Genomic DNA, 22,826 nt, shown 5'->3' on the forward strand with positions numbered 1-22,826 from the left:
AATGCAAACAAATAGAGGAAAACAAAGAATGGGAAAGACTAGGGATCTCTTCAAGAAAATCAGAGATACCAAAGGAACATTTCATGCAAAGATGAGCTCGATAAAGGACAGAAATGGTATGGGCCTAACAGAAGCAGAAGATATTAAGAAGAGATGGCAAGAATACACAGAAGAACTGAACAAAAAAGATCTTCACGACCCAGGTAATCACCATGGTGTGATCACTGACCTAGAGCCAGACATCCTGGAATGTGAAGTCAAGTGGGCCTTAGAAAGCATCATTATGAACAAAGCTAGTGGAGGTGATGGAATTCCAGTTGAGCTATTCCAAATCCTGAAAGATGATGCTGTGAAAGTGCTGCACTCAATATGCCAGCAAATTTGGAAAACTCAGCAGTGGCCACAGGACTGGAAAAGGGCAGTTTTCATTCCAATCCCAAAGAAAGGCAATGCCAAAGAATGCTCAAACTACCACACAATTGCACTCATCTCACACACTAGGAAAGTAATGCTCAAAATTCTCCAAGCCAGGTTTCAGCAATATGTGAACCGTGAACTTCCTGATGTTCAAGCTGGTTTTAGAAAAGGCAGAGGAACCAGAGATCAAATTGCCAACATGCGCTGGATCATAGAAAAAGCAAGAGAGTTCCAGAAAAACATCTATTTCTGCTTTATTGACTATGCCAAAGGCTTTGACTGTGTGCATCACAATAAACTGTGGGAAATTCTGAAAGAGATGGGAATACCAGACCACCTGATCTGTCTCTTGAGAAATCTGTATGCAGGTCAGGAAGCAACAGTTAGAACTGGACACAGAACAACAGACTGGTTCCATATAGGAAAAGGAGTTCGTCAAGGCTGTATATTGTCACCCTGTTTATTTAACTTATATGCAGAGTACATCATGAGAAATGCTCGACTAGAAGAAACACAAGCTGGAATCAAGATTGCCATGAGAAATCTCAATAACCTCAGATATGCAGATGACACCACCCTTATGGCAGAAAGTGAAGAGGAACTAAAAAGCCTCTTGATGAAAGTGAAAGTGGAGAGTGAAAAAGTTGGCTTAAAGCTCAACATTCAGAAAATGAACATCATGGCATCTGGTCCCATCACTTCATGGGAAATAGATGGGGAAACAGTGGAAACAGTGGCTGACTTTATTTTTCTGGGCTCCAAAATCACTGCAGATGGTTACTGCAGCCATGAAATTAAAAGACGCTTACTCCTTGGAAGGAAAGTTATGACCAACCTAGATAGCATATTCAAAAGCAGAGACATTACTTTGTCAACAAAGGTTCATCTAGTCAAGGCTATGGTTTTTCCTGTGGTCATGTATGGATGTGAGAGTTGGACTGTGAAGAAAGCTGAGTGCTGAAGGACTCGTGCTTTTGAACTGTGGTGTTGGAGAAGAGTCTTGAGAGTCCCCTTGGACTGCAAGGAGATCCAATTAGTCCATTCTGAAGGAGATCAGCCCTGGGATTTCTTTGGAAGGAATGATGCTAAAGCTGAAACTACAGTACTTTGGCCACCTCATGTGAAGAGTTGACTCATTGGAAAAGACTGATGCTGGGAGGGATTGAGGGCAGGAGGAGAAGGGGATGACAGAGGATGAGATGGCTGGATGGCATCACTGAGTCGATGGACGTGAGTCTGAGTGAACTCCAGGAGTTGGTGATGGACAGGAAGGCCTGGCGTGCTGTGATTCATGGGGTCGCAAAGAGTCGGACAAGACTGAGCGACTGATCTAATCTGACTGTATTTGGAGACCCACTGATAATTTTACCCTTTAAGCAGAATACTAAGCTGAGGTCTACAGGTGGGACAGATGTTCTCCAGTCTGGAGTAGACAACTGTGATAACAAACAGCACTATCACTGAGGCAGAAGTACAGACGCTACAGGTGGAAGAGGAATTAAGGCTCGTGTGTATCAGTACAGGAATCTTAGGAAATCATGGTTGGATTTAAAGAGACAGAAGTAGTAATACATTCTAACATCTTTTTATCTCATCATTTCTTCAGTTCAGTCATGTCCAAGTCTTTGTGACCCCATAGACTGCAGCACAGGCTTCCCTGTCCGTTACCAACTCCCGGAGCTTACTCAAACTCATGTCCATCAAATTGGTCAAGCCATCCAACCATCTCATCCTCTGTTGTTCCCTTCTCCTCCAACCTTCAATCTTTCCCAGCATCAGGGTCTTTTCCAGTGACTTGGTTCTTTGCATCAGGTGGCCAAAATATTGGAGTTTCAGCTTCAACATCAGTCCTTCCAATGAATATTCAGGACTGATCTCCTTCAGAATGGACTGGTTGGATCTCCTGGCAGTCCAAGGGACTCTCAAGAGTCTTCTCCAACACCACAGTTCAAAAGCATCAATTCTTTGGTGCTCAGCTTTCTTTATAGTCCTACTCTCACATCCATACATGACTACTGGAAAAACTATAGCTTTGACTAGACAGGCCTTTGTTGGCAAAGTAATGTCTCTGCTTTTTAGTATGCTATCTAGGTTGGTCATAGCTTTTCTTCCAAGGAGCAAGCGTCTTTTAATTTCATGGCTGCAGTCACCATCTGCAGTGATTTTGGAGCCCCAAAAATAAAGTCTCTCACTGTTTCCATTTTTTCCCCATCTATTTGCCATGAAGTGATGGGACCAGATGTCATGATCTTAGTACATCGTCTCTTGGTACAATTAAAGCACACAGGTAGGAATAATCATTCAAATCTGATGAAGAGATTGAGGCGTAGTGTAGTCACAGCTATCCCATGACTACGCACTTACAGCCCAGTTTCAGCGCAGGGACCTTCGTCCTCATCTCACAGCTCCCAGCATATGGTGCTACTACACCAGGAGGCAGAGTCAGAAGATGTTTTGTGAGAGAAGAAAAATATTCTCTGAAATTACCTATTTGATGACAAATGCTGATTCCATATCTAATATGTTTCAGAATTCATATCTGAAGCCGCCAATTTGAGTAGTTTCTCATTTTTAGGGAAAAAAATCCCAATTAATTGTTGGTTCCAGGTGGTTTTTAGCTTTTCTGATTAATCAGATTTGCCCTTTACTGCAATCTGGATATTTCCCTAGAGAAAAATCAAGTCCTCTATTTAATCCGTGAAACTGTTCATTTATAATTTACGATTTGAAGTTCCACATGTACTATAAATCTGGCAATTGTAATGATGGAAGCCTTTAGAATTCCAAATGCAAGGCAGCTATTGAAGGGCAGAGCCTTCAGTAGGCAAATTTGAGTCAGATAAGGAATAAATATAAGCTATAAAGATAAGGACTACCCCAGCCCAGTGTCAGTCAGGTGATCAAGGTCAGCATCAACCATGGTGAGTCATGTTGATGGTATGAACCCTTGATGTGAGGGCGTGTGTGTGTGCACACATGTGTGCACTCGCACACACTCAGTGGCTCAGTCTTATCTGACACTTTGCAACCCCATGGACTGTAACCCACCAGGCTCCTCTGTCCATGGGATTTTCCAGGCAAGAGCACTGGAATGGGGCACCATTTCCTCACCCAGAGGACCTGCCTGACCCAGGGATCAAACCCGTACTTCTTGAGTCTCCTGCATTGGCAGTCTGATTCTTTGCTTCTGCGCCACTTGGGAAGCCCTGATATGATGAAAACGATACTTTATTTCTGTAGTTTTCCTTCAAAAAACATAACCTCAATCTAATGTGGAGAAAAGCAGACAAATCCAGCTGAGGAACATTCAAGAAAATATCTGATCAGTACTGTGAAACTTGTTAAAGCCAAAAAAAGCCTGAGAATCTGTCACAGCCAGGAGGAGCCTAAGGAGAGACAGGGATTAAACATAAAGTGTAATCTTCAATGGGATCTTGAATCAGAAAAACAACATTAGGTTTGTAAAACTTTTTGATATAACTATATATTTCTAGAATTGATTACCACTCTAGCAGTTCTTTAAGAATAATCTAGTCCTGTTTTTTGAAATCATATGTAATTAGACTTTACAACATGTATAATTTTTCATATGTAGTTCGATCTTCATAATTTTATATTTGCTTCCATGGTGGCACAGTGGTAAAGAATCTGCCTGCCAATCCAAGAGATGCAGGTTTGATCCCTGTGTCAAAAAGATCCCCTAGAGAAGGAAATAGCAACCCACTCAAGTATTCTTGCCTGAGAAATCCTGTAGGCCAAGGAGCCTGGCAGGCTACAGACCATAGGATCGTGAGAGTTGGACACGACTTAATGACGAAGCATCCCCCATCAACCAACAAAACATAAATAAAAACGGGCTCTAGTTATTAAAAATGTATCAGTATTGGTTCATTCATTGTAAGAAATCAGTACATTAATGTGAGAGATTTAAGCTGGGCGCAGCATACATGAGAACACTCTGTGCACACATGCATGTGTGCTAAGTCACTTCAGTCATGTCCAACTCTTTGGGACCCTGTGGACTGTAGACTGCCAGACTCCGCTGTCCATGGGATTCTGTAGGCAAGAATACTGGAGGGGGTTGGCACGGCCTCCCACAGAGGATCTTCCTGACCCAGGGATCAAACCTGCATCTCTGCCCTGGCAGGAGGTTCTTTACCACTAGGGCCACCTGGGAAGTCCAGGAACACTCTGTACTAGTTTTACAACTTTTTTTGTAAAGTGAAAACTCGTCTTAAAGTTCATTTTTAAAAAGTCTGACTAGCAACCACTACTTTCCAAACAGTAATGATCATACTAATCACCTGGGGATCTTGTTAAATGAAGACTGATTATGGTAGATTTAAGACAGACCCCAGGAGTCTGTATTTCTAAAAAGCTCCTGCTGCTGCTGCTGCTGCTGCTAAGTCACGTCAGTCGTGTCCAACTCTGTGCGACCCCATAGACGGCAGCCCACCAGGCTCTCCCGTCCCTGGGATTCTCCAGGCAAGAACACTGGAGTGGGTTGCCATTTCCTTCTCCAAGGCATGACAGTGAAAAGTGAAAGTGAAGTCGCTCAGTCGCGTCCGATGCTTCGTGACCCCATGGACTGCAGCCTACCAGGCTCCCCTGTCCCTGGGAGTCTCCAGGCAAGAGTACTGGAGTGGGTCCCCAGTGCCCTCTCCAAAAAAGCTCCTAGGTGAGGCCAATGTTCATCCAACAATCAATCTAAGTAGCAAGGTTCGAAATCTAGTGCAAGGTTTCCCAATCTCTGTATGATTATCATTTTGGCTGGATAATTGTCTGTTGTGGGGACTATTCTGTACATGAAACAGCATCTCTGATTTCTACCCACTAGATGACAACAGCCTCCCTTTCTCCCAGTTATAATAACCAAAAAAAAAGAAAAGTTTCTAGGCACTGATAAATATTTTCTGTGGGGAAGGGAGTCACCTCCATTTGCAAGCCACTAATTTAGAGGATTCATTAAAATGTGACTTTTAGGGGGCTACTTAGAGGGCTATTTAAATACTTATAATATTTTGATGCTTAGTAAGTATGTTTCAGGCTTCCAGAACACATAACTGATTATTTTATTGTTTAGTTACTAGGAATCATCAATTCACCACCACCATAAAATAGGACTTAGTAGGTTTCTATCTTCTGGGAATTTACCATTAAGCAGAAGTTGTGTGACATGTTAGGTGCATAGAAAGATAGCAAACTACAAACATATTAGCCAGTAAATTAAGCATTTAAAATAAAAGCTGAATATAAGACTGGATGCCACAAACAATATATTTGTATGGCTTTAGACAATTTACAGAATGTTTGTACATGTGTCATCAACTCATTTGAGCCTGCTATGTACCCTTGGGAAGATACATTATCCTAGTTCAGGAAACAAGTTCACAGCAGTTACTTGCTCAGTATCAACAGAAAATTCAAACAGAATAAAGATCAGATCCAAATATTCCAAATTCTAAGTCCCCATGATACCATTAATTTATCTTATATGAAAAAGTCTTCTATTAGTTAAGCCTAATAGTTAGGCTTCAAGGGGAAAGATAAGACTTTATCCAGACAGTAGAAGGGACAGAATTCTGGCAGTCAGCTTGGCTAACAAAGATACCTGAAGATAAAACATAAATAACAAAGCAATTGATAGAGAGGAGAGATAACTGGGGGTACAATGTCAAGAGCACAGACCTGTAGTAACAAGGCCTACCTTCTCATTTCAATTCTGGTAACTGTGACTCAGGCAACCTCTGGCAAATCAGTTCACTATCCTGAACACTACATTCTTAACTCTTGTAATAGGGATATTAGAATTTAGGCTACAAGCCTCTAGTGCTGATTGGATGACTTACGCCTAGGCAAGCTGAGTGCACAGGCAAGGAAGATTGCACATGTTACTTAATCCACCAAGCATGATCTTAAGACTCCAGCAAGTCAAACCGAACGTGTCTGTGTGTCTGTTGGTTCTGAGGCTCACACCCAAACTGTGACAGCGGTATTAGCTCTAACTATCAATGCTGGTGTGAGATTAGCATGCCCTCAGTTCCCCTGTTCCTTCTAAGAACTCATTAGGAGCCTTTTTCTTTCCCCCACAGAGGGCCCAATAAAGTCAACTTGAAATGTCTTGCTTAAGCTCAATGGATGCTAGTCACACCCTTTCCCAAGGCACCTCAGGAAAAAAAAAGGAATCAGTGAGTTGCAGTTAATTTTGTTCACTGAGCACTTAACCTTTTGAAGAATGCTTATCTGGCAAGGAACTGCAGCACCAGTAGGTAGAAAAAAAATACCAAAGTGCAAGTGGGGGAATTGCACAGACAGTTCTTATATACTTTAAACACAGATGTACACGCAAACCCCAAGCACAAAAATCCTTCCTTTCATTCTTATGCTTGTCCCTTCACAGACTGGACATTGATCAATAGCAGTGGTAGCTGATAATTACTTTGTGGCTGCCATATGTCATGGACTGGGGTGAAAAGCAACTTACAGACCCTCTCAATCTTCCTAACATCCCACAAATGAGTTAGTATCTTTACAAATGACTGATGACTAGACAGGTAAATGACTCCTTGGAAGTCACAGCAAGCCAACCTGTTTGAACATTATTATACTTTAGCACTTATCCAGTTCCACCAGCAGCCAGTTATCATATTTAAAGGTTCTGGTGTTAACCAGGATCTTACGAAGACAATCTTTAGAAAGTAGCTGAGGAATATAAATGGTATCTGCACAACCTACCCAAAAGATGAGAGGCAACAAACTCAGGCGCCCAGCTAGCTCAGGACAGCTAACTTTGTAGTGCTCAACACTAAATCCACAACAGCACCGACCACTGGATAGTGAAATCACCTGCTGGCTCTTTGCAACTTCCCAGCATACCTCATGCTTCTTGAGGTTAACCCATTCATTACACCATCCCCACCACCCAGCATAGTTGCTGGTATGGTACTGTGATGTGCTTAGTCGCTCAGTCATGTCTGACTCTTTGTGACCCTATGGACTGTAGTCCACGAGGTACCTCTGTCCATAGGGATGGATGTGGCAAACACATAAAGAATGCAGCAAGCATAAACATGATTTCCACTGTATCCCAAACACTAGTATTTTCCAATGCAGTCTAAACCAAGAAGGGTAGGAAGTCCAAATAAGAGAGACCAAGTATACATAATAAAAAGAACAGAAATGCACATAATCTCAATGGGATAAGACTGCAGAAGAGCACAAGCAAGAGCCAGATCAATAGGCCAAATCAATAACATCCTCAGTGCTTCGTGTTTCTGTTACAGTCAGTAATGCCCCAGGATAGGCAGGTGCTACTCACTTTACCCTTATAAGCAAAGGGTTTCCATCTGTGCTCAGGCCCTGAAGAGGCTCTGGAAATGCAAATGCAGGCCAACAATGTCCTGAAAGCCATGAAAGGTTACTAATAGAGATCAGTCAACTGTAAAACGTATACACACACACGTGATGCCATCACAAATCAAAAATATTTGTCGATTTCTCATGCCAAAGTGACCAACCCACGTGCAATTAAATAGAAATTGGGCTATACACAGTGCATTTCCTGCTAAACTTCTCTACAGCCATTGTAATGAAAGCACATACAATTCCTGCCTTTTAAAACTGCAACGATAGTATAAATCATACAGATACCTAACGGGGGAAAAGAGAGAAGGCATTAAAGAAAAAAACAGTGATTAAAATGTTCTCTACGCACAAATTAAAAGTAATTAAAATTCATGGTGAAGCATCTTACAATGGACTGCTTGCTTTGTTATGCATAACTTCAGTCTTATTACATATAAGACTGTAAGAGATTATGCTACAAACAGTTCTGCAACCATCCAGTCAGTACATCCTCCTTAGACTCATGTAGGTAAGCAGCATTTACCCATCCGAAAGGATTTTTTTTCCTATAAGCAAACTTCAGAAAATTAGAATCTGCAAATTGTCTCCACTTCTACTTCACATATATGGATGCAATGTACCTGAACATAATTCCGAAAAATGAGATAAGGAGTTATGAAAACACCATATGTGTTAACCTTTCATTTTAAACAGCTGATTGTCCTCAAGTCTGTTAAGCATTTTTCTCTATGGAGATATTTCCACCTAAGTGCTAAATTTCAGTCTCAGAAAAACTACGGGATGAAAACTGCCTTACTTTCTCAGCTGGCGTTTCAGTCGCTACTGAAATTTATAGCTACGGTAATATTTGTTTAAAATGCATGTTTTGGCCAAGTTATCCCTAACTTGGAACAATTTCCACTCTCTCCTGGCTGGCAGCTGATGCCTTCATCAATGCCAGAAAATGCTATTTTCTTAAGAGGTGTAGTTTGCCCCTTTGCAATTGCCACTTCGTCTTTTGACTTTGCTGTAAGCATGATGAACTGGCAGATACAGTGACTGATGGCAGCAGCCCAGACTGGACGGCAGAGAGATTAAAAGGTTGCTTGTAGTCTGTGATATGGATTTGAAGGCACACTGCCCTGAGGTTAAGTCACCCAAAAACACACTCTCTAGTGGCCATGCCTTTCAGCAGCCAGGCACCAGCTGCAAAATCTGCTGGCTTTGTTTAAAGAGGCCCACCTGCTCTAAGAATGACAGCTGGAATGCACTGGAGAAAACATTCTGGAGTTGGGGTCAGAAAGCCAAGGTTTGAGTTACAGCTTTGTTAGGGACTATCTGTGGAACCTAGGAAAATCCACCAAATTCCAATTCAGTTTCCTTACTTATACCTAACAGTTTTAACACCTGCCTCATGTGTGTGATGATGGAGAGAAACGATGGTGGAGGCCTCCAACTGGTAAAGCAACACACAGGCTAAGTTTTCTTCATTCCATTAGCTGTCTGTGTTATCCTGCTAGGCATTATGACTGAATACTCTATTTCAAAATATACAGTAGATGCTATTTTTATCTTTAAAAAATGCTTTTGTATGTATCCCATACAACTGTCACCAGGATCAAGAGCTCCTTCCCAATGTCCTCAGGGAATACACACCATGCTTGCCATCCATGCTCACAATAGGACATTAAAGGGTCCCCATATACTTTGGCTGGTATTTTACCATGAGAAAGTCAATCCTTCAGGTTGAGCCATTATTTAAAAGCCAAATCCCTGGCAGAGAAATGCAGTGATTTTCATCATTCATCACCCCTTTCAAGTGGTTTTATTTCTCAGACTCTCATATTGCATGCCAGGCATGTATTGGCCTTTCCATATGCAATCTTTAATCATTACAAACAAATCTCTTTATAAAGGAGAATCCTAAAGTTTCAAGAAGGTACTGAAAATGCTCAGTCTAGTAAAGGGGGCAATCAGGTTTCAAACTATCTGATTTCAAAGCTCACAGTCTTTTCACCTCTATAAAGGAGTCTCATTTCTCCACCTTCCTAATAACTTTAACCAGGTTACCCAATTATAACATCTGTTCTCCTTTCCTTTACCCCTCCATAGTCACTTCAATCATTGAATTTTCTTTGTAGGTCTTTAAAAAAAAACAATCATCAAGACTCTACCATGTGCTATGGTCGCTTATCTATTTACTTGTAGATAATGCCCATACTATAAGGAAGATAAAGTCATCATTTTTATCATGCCTCAAAGTCTGTTCTAAGAAGCTATACATACTATTTTCTGAGGTGATGGTTAGTCTATGTATCCCAACCTGGAGAGAGTAGTGATGTTATCAGCCAGATATTCGTACATCTTTTGAAAGTTAAGACTTAGTTAAATGATACAGGAGAGAGGAAAGGTGTCAGAAATAGGAGGGATGGACCCAGAAGATGTAATGAAAGAAGGCTAAAAAACAAAACCAACCTGTTTGCTTGCTGGATGTGGCTCTCAACTTAAGTGACAGTAATTATCTCTAACTCAGAATGTTAAAAATACACATATATGTAAAACTATAAGCAGACATCCTCAGGTAGTTCAGCCTTGTCTGCCATAGACTTTTTTGAGAAACCATTTTCCAGCAGCACACGTGGGTAATATGCTGCATTTCTCAGTATCAGGCAATATTCTTTGAAATTCATTAGAAATTCACATGGCACATTTCATTCATCTGTTTAAACATCTGTTGGTCTATGCTGCTCAACTTGATTTTGTGTTTTAACTCCCAAAGCTTTCCCTTCTAAATCTCCGAAGTTGTGTTTTTTCATGTCTTAGTTTTACAAAATGCCAAAAAGATAATGTACATCCTTATCAGAAATAAAGCATTAGAAACAATAATATCATCTAAAGTCTTACAATAGTTATGGTCATTTAAATTACTTTATTAAAATGATTTACATGTGTAAGGTACACAGGCAAATAAGAGGGAGACTGATACATTTCAGTATCACATTATTCTGGGCAACCAAAAATTACTTAGTTAAAAACACTTTTAATAAGTATATAAAGGCTAATAATAAGGATCTGAAGTCTTACCCAAACTTTGACTGTAGCACATTCCATTATTGATTTTAGCATTATAATCAAGATGTCACCCTTCGCGGTACATGCATCCAAGCTCTGGTAAATTCACAACTGGTAAAAAGGGTTTTATCTAATTTTGTTGCTAAGGTACCAGTAGGGCATGCTGTAAATACTAGTAGTATGTGCTGTAAGAGTGAAACAGTACCTGTGCAAATGGCTATATTTTTCCATGTTTGTTTAAAAACACGTGGGCTGCCATTTACTTTGTTTTAGTTCATTCTGAGAAAAGAGAATTTGAGAATGACTGCTATTGAAATATACTTAAGAAATAGAAAAAAAAAGTTTCTGCCTCATTGCCATTTAAAAATTCCCTCTACCCTGTTCTGTGTCTTCTTAAATCCATATTTGTTTAGCTGGCATCCATTCATCACATGGCCAAGTGGATTACCTGTATTTTCTATTTTCTTTATGTTCTGGTGTTTGTGGCCTCACCAATGGAAGAGACTACCTTTGGGGACTAGCCAATTCTTGGAGATAGCAAAGGGCTAGGCTGGAAGCAGGCCTTTCATATGTAAAGAAACCAATCTTGAGTCCATACCTCTCTAATCAAACACTCATGTGCCAAGACAATATTCCCCCTATTCTAAATCAACCCAGGATCATTTAACAAACAATTAGGAACAGCTCCTTTGCCCCAAAGCCTACCAGCATTCCTTAAACTGGCCAATCCTAAGCTGTTGACCACATCCTGCCTTGTCTCCCCCAAGGAGGCCTCAATAAAGGCCCTGGTTTGGGCTTTGTTTTGCTCTTTTCTGCCTCATAACTAAACCTGATGCTTCTCCACTTGGACTGGCATGATTTGGCTGCACCCTTCTCATGGGAAATGTAAATAAGAAAGTCTTCCTTCAATGGCATCATTCAGTCACCTTCACGAACTAAAATCCTGAAGGTACAATCACTGATACACCTCTTATCCTCTGTAAATCTCACTGTCCCTGCCATCTGCATCTGACCACAGCCAGCTTGCCTCTCTCTCTCTCTCAGTGGAGATTCCTCATGCCCATTGCAGTCAATCCCTGCTCTTAACCTATCTCCAGACAACTACTGATCTGCTTTCATATCTAAGTTTGTCTTTTCTGGACACTGCACAGAAAAAGCATCATACGATATGCAGTCTTCACATCTGGCTTCTTTCTCATATCATAATGTTTTGAGGTTCATTTATGTTGGTGCTCATTCTTTTTTATAGTTAAATACGGTTTTGTTGTATGGCTATTCAATATTTTGCTTTTCCACTGATTTTTTGATAGTTAATCGAATTGTTTCTAGTTTGTGGCTACTCTGAGTAATGCTTCTAGGAGCATTTGTATAAACGCTATATTTGGACATGTTTTCATTTCTCTTGGATAGATATTTATGACCAGAACTGCTGGGCTGTATGATAAACTTAATTTTTTTTGAAGCTGCCAAACTCTTTACCAAAGGGCTGTATTGCTTTCATCCATGCTAGTAGTGTATAAGGGTTCCAGTTTCTCCCGCTGTCCCCAACACTTGGTCTCCTCTCTGTCTCTTTAATTGTAGCTATTCCAGTGGCATAAAGTACTTTCTTATTATGGTTTAATTTGCATTTTCCTAATGACTAGAATTTTGAGCCTCTTTTATGTGCTTATTAGCCATTCCTACACGGCCATTCATCTGTCTTCCTTGGTAAAATGTCTGTCTATTCAAGTCTTTATTTTTTTAATTGAAATATTCACTTATTTTCTTTTCTCTCCAGTGGGAAAATTAGAATTCAGAGCTGCTGCAATATATTATATAAAGTGTCTAGCTTTCATAAAATAAAAATCATGATACATGAAATGAAATAGAAAAGCATGATCTATTCTAAGAAGGAGAAATATTCTTGTGAACTGTCTGTAAGGGCCTCATATATTAAACTTGGCATAAAAAAGCTCTACATCAGTTATTTTGAATATGTTCATAGAACTAAAAGAAATCATGTTCAAATGATTTAAATATAACTATGACAAAAATGACTTTTCAAATCGAGAATATCAATGAAAACATAAAAATTATCAAAAAGAAAAAATAGAAAATCCATATCTGAAAAGTATAATAACTGACATTAAGAATTCACCAGACAAGCTCAACAGCAAATTCAAGATATCAGAGGAGGAGTCAGTAAACTTGAAGGCAGACCAATAAAAATTACCCATCCTGAAGAACAGAAAGGAAAATGAACATTAAAAAATAAGCAGTCTCAAAGACATTAAGGACATCCTCAAACATTCCAACATACACATAATAGGAATCCCAGGAAGGGCTGATAAATAGGTAAAAGGTGGGTAGAAAAGATATTTGAAGAACTAAATAGTTATAAACTTCAAAATTTGATAAATTTAATCTACAGATACATGAATCTCATAAAACTCCAAGTAGAATAAACACAAAGACCTCCGTATCTAGCCACAGAATCAAAATTTTGAAAGACAGAGATAACTGATGAATGCATCAAGAGAAAAACAATTCAGCATGCACTGATAACTAAAAATATGATTAACAGCATACTTCTGTTTATAAATAATGGAGGTTAGAAAGCACCGAAATGCAAAGAAAGTGCCAAAAACAACCAAAAAATAAAACACAAAACTATTAAATAAGAATCCTGTATCCAGCAAAAATATTCCTCAAAAATATAGGTGAAATAAAGATAATCTCAGATACAAAATAAAAGAATCTGTTACTAGCAGACATGCTTTACAGTAACTACTAACAGAAGTCCTTCACGTTACAGGAGACAACTAGAATGTAGTATATATGAGGAAATGAAGACATTAGAAAAGAGAAATTTATAGGAAAATATAAAAGACTTAATTTTTCCTCTTCTACCTCATAACTGATTGAAAAGACATAAAACATAATTATAAAATATATGTATATTTTATATATGATATCTTCATGTATGCTGCTGCTAAGTCGCTTCAGTCGTGTCTGACTGTGTGTGACCCCATAGACGGCAGCCCACAAGGCTCCCCGTCCCTGGGATTCTCCAGGCAAGAACACTGGAGTGGGTTGCCATTTCCTTCTCCAATGCATGAAAGTGAAAAGGGAAAGTGAAGTCGCTCAGTCGTGTCCAACTCTTAGCGACCCCATGGTCTGCAGCCCACCAGGCTCCTCCATCCATGGGATTTTCCAGGCAAGAGTACTGGCGTGGGGTGCCACTGCCTTCTCCGATCTTCATGTATACTTGTACATAAAATACGTACCTGGGAGTGATGAGAGCAACCCTGAGCAAAAATGCCATAGACTCTTATAGCTCTTACCTAGGGTTCAGCAGCTTTTTTCAATAAAAGCTTATCAAATTACTATGTACCTTTGAGCAATTTCCAGATTCCTGAAATGGCTACTTTGTCAATATGCGGGGAGCTTTTTGTTTTTTGTTTTATTTAGGGAAAGGATTTGCCAGGTTCCTTAGGCCACCATTCTGGAAGTCCCTGCACCTCTTTTTCATAGCTTCACCAGGAAGAGGTTAAACCATAAGTGGTATTAAAGTTCAGCTTTCCACAAAACTTAATTTTGACAGAAAAGTAAGAACCTGACCTGAGAATAAGTTAAAGAACTACAAGTCTTGTGAATGATGTGCTTTTGAGAATCTTTCAGCTTGCCAAGGTCAAAGGTACTCCGAAGTTACCTCAAAAAGTGAAGAGTCTCAAACTATGAATGAGAATTTGCTGCAAGTTTTCAGGAATGTAAGAAATACGGGCACCACTTTAGCACCTGCACGACGAGGATGTATGGAGAACAGAATGCTCTTCAGAATGCAATAGGAGTTGCAGCACTCAGAAAGCAGCTCTCCAACTCAGAAGCAATTTTAGAAGTCATCCTCTCAAGCAAGTTGTTCACTGCCCTCTACTTCAGTGTGTGTGCCCGTAGCTTCGCTCTGTCTCTGCTGTTCCTGTGCTCTCTCCATCAGTTAATAGGACTTTATTCATATTTGTTCTACTCCATGGATTCCATTAACTTATGACTTTCACTGGCGCATGCCTTCTTTATTTTCCTTTTTTATGTCTCTGTCATTCTTTCCCACCTGGTGTTTGGGACGTTTCAATACTCCACGTCCAAGCTCCACAAAAATTGAGGTTTCATTGAGTTTTCTAATACAGTGTTTCTCAAAATCTAATGGGCATCAACTTAGAATCTCAGTGAAATGAACATTTTTGATTTGGAAAGTCTGGGGTGGGACTGAAGATTCTGCAAGGTGATACTGGTGTTGCTGGTACAAGGAATCATGCTTTCACGATCAAGGCTGTAGTCAGCGCTCAGAAAAAGGTTCAGCTACTGGGTGGAGCTCTTGGAACAATGCCTTATGGACCACACATCAGCTTTTAGCTGGTGGCTTTTGCATCACAGTTTAATCCGCCATCAATCAGCTCTGAGCCAAGTCATAGGAGTATGTGGTACAAACCATGGTACTCTAGGTATAAAAATACCCATGGCTCTAGAGGTGACAGTATATAGAATCTGGTACAAACAAACGTTAATGTTTTACTAAATGGTTCTTCTTTTTATCTTTGCTGATCAAGGTGAATAAATCACTTTCGAACTTAATACGTCTGTAGAGGGCTATTGGCCAGGTCTCCACGGTACCAACATCTCCCAAGGAAAACACAGTGTTAGCTTTTGCATAAATGGCACTATTTAGCTGTGGGTTTTTCTTTCTTTCTCAGTCTCTCTTCTCTCTCTCTCTCTTGCTGTTTGTTTTCATGTTGGAACTAGATGTCTAATGAAAACAATTATAGATTCTCAAATTAATTTATTCTCAGAGATAACAGCTGTAAGGGAATAAATGAACAACAGTATTCTGAAATCCACAGGACATGACAAAGCAGGAAAACAGAAACACAGAAGCGTATATTCTATGGGATTTAAAAAAACAATCACAAAACAAAAAAGAGAAAATATTTGAGATGAAGAAAGACAGGGATAAATGAAAGGTAAGAACAGAAAAAGTAAAAGAGATACATTGAGAAAGAGGATTACCTGCTTGCCCTCTTTACTCCCAGCCCATTTTCTGTAAGTTCATATATGGACAAATTAACTGTATTTTTATATCTGTACAGAATGAGACTATATGAAAACAAAACAAATCTCCTCAAGAACAGAAGATAATATGGATGATAAACATGCCTACTTTGTCAATTGGCAATTAGAATTCCACAATTCTAAGCTAATTATTAATATATAGAGTACTTTGTACACTATTCAGTACCTACTCACTTTAAGCATAGTGCTCTCTATCTCTGTTCATCAATCAATTTATCTTTATATTATTTATCACTATAGTTTATAATGCTCGTTCATCTTTTAAAATTAATTTTATTGAAGTAAAGTTGTTTTACAATGTTGTGAAAGTTTCTACTGCGCAGCAAAATGAATCAGCCATCAATTCAGTTCAGTCGCTCAGTCATGTCCAACTCTTTGCAACCCCGCAATTCGCAGCACGCCAGGCCTCCCTGCCCATCACCAACTCCCGGAGTTCACTCAGACTCACGTCCATTGAGTCAGTAATGCCATCCAGCCATCTCATCCTCTGTCGTCCCCTTCTCCTCCTGCCCCCAATCCCTCCCAGCATCAGAGTCTTTTCCAATGAGACAGCTCTTTGCATGAGGTGGCCAAAGTACTGGAGTTTCAGCTTTAGCATCATTCCTTCTAAAGAAATCCCAGGGCTGATCTCCTTCAGAATGGACTGGTTGGATCTCCTTGCAGTCCAAGGGACGCTCAGGAGTCTTCTCCAACACCACAGTTCAAAAGCATCAATTCTTCGGCACTCAGTTTTCTTCACAGTCCAACTCTCACAGCCATACATGACCACAGGAAAAACCATAGCCTTGACTAGATGAACCTTTGTTGGCAAAGTAATGTCTCTGCTTTTCAATATGCTATCTAGGTTGGTCATAACTTTCCTTCCAAGGAGTAAGTGTCTTTTAATTTCATGGCTGCAGTCACCATCTGTAGTGATTTTGCAGCCCCCCAAAATAAAGTCTGACACTGTTTCCACTGTTTCCCCATCTATTTCCCATGAAGTGATGGGACCAGATGCCATGATCTTCGTTTTCTGAATGTTGAGCTTTAAGCCAACTTTTTCACTCTCCACTTTCATTTTCATCATGAGGCTTTTGAGTTCCTCTTCACTTTCTGCCATAAAGGTGGTGTCATCTGCATATCTGAGGTGATTGATATTTCTCCCGGCGATCTTGGTTCCAGCTTGTGTTTCCTCCAGCCCAGCGTTTCTCGTGATGACTCAGCCATACATATACATACATACCCTCCCCTTTGGACTTCCCTCCCATTCAGGTCACCACAGTGCCTTAAGTAGAGTTTCCTGTGCTATAGGGTAGGCTCTCACTAGTCATCTCTTATATACATGGTATCAGCAGTGTATACGTGTCAATTCTAATCTCCCATAAATACAAAGTAAAATTACACAGTTTTAAAACGGAATGAAATTGTAATTTATAGAGACATAGATGGACCTGCTGCTGCCGAGTCGCTTCAGTCGTGTCTGACTGTGTGTGACCCCACAGACCTAGAGACTATCAGACAGAGTGAAGTCAGAAAGGGAGAAATAAATGCTGTATCTTAATGCATACATATGGAATCTAGAAAAATGCCCCTTCATCTTTTAGTTAAATTAATGCGATGGGCCAAACATTGCACCACTGCAAACAGAAAAGGACTCATTCATTTTTGTGCCCTGGCGCCTAGAGCAGTGCTTGGCTAAACACCCACCCCTAATCCAGTGTGGATCTGAGTCCTCAGAGACTTTTCTATAAAACAAGGGGCCTATACAAGGTGTGCCCTGAGGTCCCCTTCTTCATTACATTTAAAATGCAGATTTAGCCTGAAAGCTTAAAGAAAATTGAGAATGACCTATTTAATCTCCATGAGGAAACACATACAGCTAAAGTATCATTTTTCTGCTCACACATGGCAGCAAGACAAAGAGTGTTTGCACCAATGATAAGCATCTCCTCTGAAACCTCGAAGCCAGGAACATATATTCCATCTATGTCCCATGATCAGCAAGCATAAGGCTGGCATATTTTCTTTGGAATGTAGAAAGTATTTAGAGCCATGCTGGGCTTGGCAGAAGTTGAAGCTAGCCAAGGCCTGGTTCTGATCATTTACAGCTGCTTCCCAGCCTGCTGTCATCCAACCAGACTCTAATGAACCCTAAGCCAGGCCTGCCTGCTGCGGCTTCCGAAAGGGGTGGAGGCAGCAACGCCTCTATTAAATCAGCCTTCTAGTTAGTGAATGAGAATATTGTTGCTGGAGTGTTCTCATCAACTAAACTAAACACGACTAAAGAAAACCTCTCCCTCCATATCCAACGGATTAATTATAAGACAACAGTAATCTCTTTTGGACAAATGAAAAGATGTGGGATAACAGAGCTATGCTTTTCAATGGACAATGGTGGTTACAATGGAAGAAACAACACATATCACAGAGCTGTGGACAAGTTTTCTTTACAACTGCAACAATTTCAATAAGCACACTCTACAAAAGTAACGAGTAAATACTTCTAATAGGGTGGATTTCAGAATATTCCTGAAGAGATTAGCATAAAGATCAAAGTGAAATAATACATGACCTTTCACAATATGATCATGAATTTGATATACAGTTCTGAAAGTTAGAAACGTAAGAAAATCATATTACAATATAATCTTCCCTAAATCACAAGCTCTACAACATGCAACAAAAGACCTGATGTATAATTGATGTCAAGATGAATATCTGATGAATTATGGAAGGAAGGAAGGCAGGAAGGAAGGGAGGGAGGAAAGGGAGAAAAAGAAAGAAGGAATGCATTTTGCTCAAAAATGTAAAACCACAACTAGAATAGTAAAGAGTCAACAAGGAAAATCATCTTAAAAATTCATATCCACCTTCCTTACAATAATCTTGTTTGAATTGTCATGGAACAAAACAGCAGGGAAAAGTCTCGCTGGGGTATTCTGAGAGGGAATTAATCCTTGACTTTGCTAGACACATTCATTTTGCTACTGAGACTAGCCTAATGTATAAAAACAAAACGGCAATAGAATGTCATTCTAAAGCACCCTTGAAATCTGAACACATTAAAATAGATGTATTTGGAGAAACATGTGAGCCTTTCATCACGTATTAATGGCAACAGGATCATATTAGGGCCTGTTTAAAGGGTGCCACAGTTATTCTTACTTAAAGGCTTGTGAAAGATGAAAACCAGTGCCCATATAGCAATATGTTGTAAACATAACCTCATGGATCTAATAAATGCTGCCCTCCAAAGCAGTCTTGACAGAGGGTGGTTATTTTTAGGCATTAGCTAAAATCATTTTAATATAAGATTAAGATACTGCAGTGGCCTATACATTTTTAAAAGCTAAGAAATCCTTGAAAAATGTTTCTTTTATTTTTTCTTGGGAAAGTAATAGAAAAATACCATGTTCAAAAGATCTATAGTTCACAAAACAAAATAAAATGATAAAATATGTGTAGGAAAGTATAACATGAACATTTACTTTATATGTATGCATTTATAAATAACATGAATGACACCAGAATGGTCAAAAGAGAATGGTTTAGATCTACTTACGCAACCTGTGGCAAATACTTTGTTTCTCTGGGCTTCCAGCTCTTCCATGCTAAAAGAAAGAGAAGGCTGGCTATGTTTTATCTAAGGCTATTTCCAACAATAAAATGCTATGGTCTCAAATATCTGCAATTTGATATTTCAAATAAGGTACCATAATGGTACCAAAAGAAGAAGAGTCTTGGTAATATTTTTGGAAAGCACAGACTCAAGACAAATGCAGCATAGAGATCTCTAAGATGACACAGATCCAAATGTAGCAAACATAATACGGTAGTATAATTTAATATGATGACCGTAGTTCAATTTATTTCCTATTTTTGCCCCGAGTGAAACCACTGTAGGTTTATTTCTAGAATCTGCTTTTGAATAGCAAATTGTAAGTCAAAAATAATTACAGAATATTAAATATCCCAATGGCCTCTGTGAACTATGTCCTAAAGTATTCTTCTCAGCTTTCCAGAAAAATCGTCAGGAGAGTTGGAATAATGCGGAGCTTACTGCTGCTCAATTGTTATGATACAGATGTGGCTTTACTTACATTACTCATTGTTATTGGTATTTGTATATCAATATACTGAGCCAGTTAAGAGGAACATTTTCTCAAAAATTAAAGAACAAATTCAGTCCACTAGAATTACTTCAGTAGATAAGAACCACTAGGAATCTTCATGGTGAACAGAAGGTTTTGTGGGAAGATATCTGGTGATAAAAATCATCAGGATGAACCAGAAATAGGGAAAAGGAGATAGATGCCTATTTGTGGAAAAGGCCAGAATAAGGAAGACAGAGTTATGAAGAAAGCAAATATCTCTTGTTCAACACTAGTAGAAAGATGGTAGACTTAAAAAAAAAAATAGAGAAGAAGAGCAAAATTTGCATTCTCAGTTAGAAATTCTGGACTTATTAGTACAAGATAGAGAATCCATAATTACTACAGCACAGCCTGGAGGGACATACATGCCAGGTATACAAAATAATTTCTAAGCCAGTCAAACCAGTGTCACTTTGGAGAATCTATTCTTTACCTGGCAAGAAGCAAAACCAAGACACTGCATTTGATAAGAGAACTTTAACTCTGCTTGAAGAAGGGCGTGAATAGTTATTCTTTCCTCCTGATTAATGTACTCTTCCAGTCAACACTGTTTAGCTTCTATGTTGAACTGGCATATTAATGCTTTTACAGTTAGTTTCTAAAACCCTTTTTCAAGAAAAAAAAGTTTCAGTAGAGATTAAGTATTTGTGTACTTTGTAAAACATCTTTATTTTCCAATCATTTTCCATCAAATCAGAAGCAGTGCCTGAATAATACCTTGAAGTAAATTCTAGCCTAGCCCAGAGTTGGGATCAAAGATGAAGGCAACCATGACATTATGATATGGCCACGAGGTGGCAGCAGCGGGCACATATGTGGTCCTCTGAAAGGCCAGGTTACAATGGATTAAAAAAAAAAAAAACTTGAAAGGCAGGGGAATTTCAGCAGCCAAATCTCAGGAAGATGCTTGGAAATTGACCAGATTAGAGATGAAGAAAAGACAGAAACAAGGGACTAGAAACAGGGAACAATACTGCAACTAATGCTGTCAGGGTTACTGAAGTTGGAGTTGACTATGCTTGGGCTTCCCTGGTTCATCAAAGCATGTGGATATCAACACTGGCACAGCTTTTCTCCCCTTCTGTGCTACCCATGGAGCAGAATGCCCAGGATTCAGCCCAGCTGTGGTATCCCATGGTACCTCCCTTCCATAGAGGGGCCTCACACTGCAACACTTTTCTAACGACAGAGACCAAATGATCTCTGACGCAAACCAGAACATTTGTGCATGTGAAACTAAGTGCTCTTAATCATCCCACCAGGGCATTAGACACAACCCCAGCTGTTAGGGCAAATAAAGACATACGCTCAGTCATCCAGTTCCTAACTCTTTCCTTCATGTGTGTGCATGCACACTCAGTCTTGTCCGACTCTTTGTGACCCATGAACTGGGGCCCAGCAGACTTTTTCCAGCCAAGAATACTGAAGCAGTTTGCCATTTCCTACTCCAGGGAATCTTCCCAACCCTGGGATTGAATCTGTATCTCTTGGGCCTCCTGCATTGGCAAACAGATCCTTTACCACCATGCCACCTGAGAAGTCCCCTTTCCTTCATGAGAACTTCGCAAGTCCTCAGAGCCCTGGTAGGTAGGTGAATTGAACTAGGCTTTTCATTTCCTCCATTCAAGAGTGCCAGCACACAGTACACAAACTCTCAACAGGAATTCGCAAATTGAATAATAGCAGCTAATGATTTGTTAGTATACTCAAAGGACATTTAATTCAATACACAAACTGTGTGACTTTACAGATGAGGAAAACTCAGATTCAAAGAGGTTAGGAATCACTATCAGTATAGCAGAAAGTGGCAGAACCAGAGTCCCAGGGACTCCCCAAGACTATGCTGCTGCTGTTGCTGCTAAGTCGCTTCAGTCGTGTCCGACTCTGTGTGACCGCATAGACAGCAGCCCGCAAGGCTCCACCATCCCTGGGATTCTCCAGGCAAGAACACCGGAGTGGGTTGCCATTTCCTTCTCCAATGCGTGAAAGTGAAAAGTGAAAGTGAAGTCGCTCAGTCGTGTCTGACTCTTAGCGACCCCATGGACCGCAGCCTACCAGGCTCCTCAGTCGTGTCCGACTCTTAGCAAGCCCATGGACCGCAGCCTACCAGGCTCCTCCATCCATGAGATTTTCCAGGCAAGAGTACTGGAGTGGGGTGCCATTGCCTTCTCTGACCAAGATTATGGTTGGCCTCAAAAAAAAGTATTATTGGTTTTCTCTCCGAACAAGAACCCAGTGAATCTCGACTCTAACCTATGGCATCTTTTTTTTCCCGCATCACAGAATTTATCATGTATCTTTTTACCTATCAGATGCCTCTGGTATAAATGTCACTGCACAGTCCCTTATAGGATATAGTCTCTAAGTTTAAAAATCTTATTCACTGCATAAAAGACAGAACTTAGCATTCCTCTGTTATCTGACATTCTCAACTTCATTAAAAGCCCTTAGAATGTGCTGTTTTTTCTTTAGGAAAAACTGATCTCCATTTATCTGCTCCTCATGAGAAAAAATTGATTACCCCAATCCCATGCAAGGAAATCAGTCAATAAATGTTGAAATACAATAATAATAATGACCAGAAAGCTCCATATTCTTCCTTACCCCTGCAGGTTGCCATGGGTACCACTAAAATCTTGTTTTGTTTCACTGGTTGGTCCCTCTATTCTTTTACATAAGATTCCTCAGGGTTTACTGTTTTCCCTTCCTCTCTCCTGTCACTTCCTTAGGATCAGTGACTGCCACCTGTACAACACA

General features: G+C 39.9%; 1 protein-coding gene across 7 annotated transcripts in view; it reads right to left on the reverse strand.

Moving 5' to 3' along the window:
• PRKG1 (protein kinase cGMP-dependent 1) overlaps window positions 1–22,826 on the reverse strand; it is a 1,415,798-nt gene that overhangs the window by 921,256 nt on the left and 471,716 nt on the right. The window contains exon 1 of one of the 7 annotated variants that reach the window (XM_086379153.1): window positions 7,153–7,309. The exons of 5 other annotated variants lie outside the window; for them this stretch is intronic. The gene's annotated coding sequence lies outside the window, so the exon portion shown is untranslated. Of the gene's footprint in view, window positions 1–7,152; window positions 7,310–22,826 lie in introns of those variants that run through there. One more of the 7 variants, XM_086379155.1, reaches the window with a different exon arrangement.

The sequence above is a fragment of the Bos grunniens genome, chromosome 26 (assembly GCF_055505025.1).
Source record: "Bos grunniens cultivar Pamir isolate PY7600 chromosome 26, Bosgru_T2T1.0, whole genome shotgun sequence".
Lineage (NCBI taxonomy): Eukaryota > Metazoa > Chordata > Mammalia > Artiodactyla > Bovidae > Bos > Bos grunniens.